Source organism: Grammomys surdaster, unplaced genomic scaffold (genome assembly GCF_004785775.1).
Source record: "Grammomys surdaster isolate TR1022 unplaced genomic scaffold, NIH_TR_1.0 310, whole genome shotgun sequence".
Classification (NCBI taxonomy): domain Eukaryota; kingdom Metazoa; phylum Chordata; class Mammalia; order Rodentia; family Muridae; genus Grammomys; species Grammomys surdaster.
In genome coordinates, this window is record NW_021604729.1 from 2,618,360 (window position 1) to 2,619,583 (window position 1,224).

Below are 1,224 nucleotides of genomic sequence, written 5' to 3' on the forward strand. Positions count from 1 at the left end.
TCTTAATGTGCTTCAACATATATTTGTGATTCAACTCTTGTTTAGAATATACATATATATATATATCACATAAATTCAACTTTTTATTTTATTTTATTTTTTTTTTTAATTCAACTTTTTAAAAAATAGATCTACTACAAATCAGATGTTTTAAAATAGTTACCATGTGGCTGGCAGCCATCTTTACTAAGGTTAAAAAAAGATACATGCCATGCGACTTCCCCTAATCCTGATTAAGATAACCACATGGTATAAACCAACAAAGGCAATACTCATAAAAGTTCCTCCCTCATGGCAATAGGCAAAGAGGCACCTTGTTGGTGGTGGTGCTCTTGTATCAGACAGGGGCAGAGCAGATGATAGTCCTTTGTTCATCCTAGCTTGATGCCTGGCTTGGTGGCCAAAGCTGTTTCATGCCTATGACATATAAAGATCAAATCAAATCAAATTAAGCCAAATCCGATCCAATCCAATCCAGTCCAGTCCAGTCCAGTCCAGTCCAGTCCAATCCAATCCAATCCAGGCAGTACAGTGAGGGAGGAGGAAGACAGACAGCGACCTGAGGACCTCCATGCCACCCACAGATCTGACCTACAGCACATGGCACTGGACCCACTTGCAGTGACCGTGCAGTGAGGACAAAAGATGTCACTTGGGCTCTCCAGCTTCATGGCCAGGAGCCACCACAATGTGCAAGTGTGTGGTAGACAGATGGGAGAGCAAGAGGAGTGGAGCAGCTTGAGCATTGTGAAGAGAGATAGACCTGGAGACTGGAGGGTGGAGAATAGCTTGTTGTGAGTGGCCAGCCCCACCACCTGGGGCCATGTCGATGTCCCAGCCTGAGCTGCAACTGAGGGTCATGTCTGAGTCCGTGGCTACACAGCAGCATGGGTCAGTGTCAATGTCTGTTGTTCATATTTCTACTAGAGAACATGGGGACAGACATCCTTGCTAGGTTGGGGCAGCTGTCAGGGACCACTGTGCAGAATTGGCCATGGTTCTCACTTGCTGTGGTGCTCTGGGGAGCTGGCCCCACTTCTCACTGGTGGCAGCCCCTGGGAGAGCAGGCTCTGCACCTTGCCCAGGCAGCACAGTGGAACTGACCTTGGGGGTGGGGATGGAGGTGGGGGTGGGAGTGAATGTCAAAGACCGGCTTTGATACCGCAGAGTAAGCTAGTCTGGCAGCATGGTGTGGCATCCATGACTGGAGTCAGTGTTGAGAGC

At 47.9% G+C, this 1,224-nt stretch overlaps 1 non-coding gene across 1 annotated transcript; it reads left to right on the plus strand.

Moving 5' to 3' along the window:
- Positions 1 to 285: 285 nt before the first annotated feature.
- On the plus strand, positions 286 to 430 carry LOC114629527. Its single transcript, XR_003712683.1, has one exon. It is a non-coding gene; the product is annotated as a small nucleolar RNA SNORA48 (small nucleolar RNA).
- Positions 431 to 1,224: the final 794 nt, after the last annotated feature.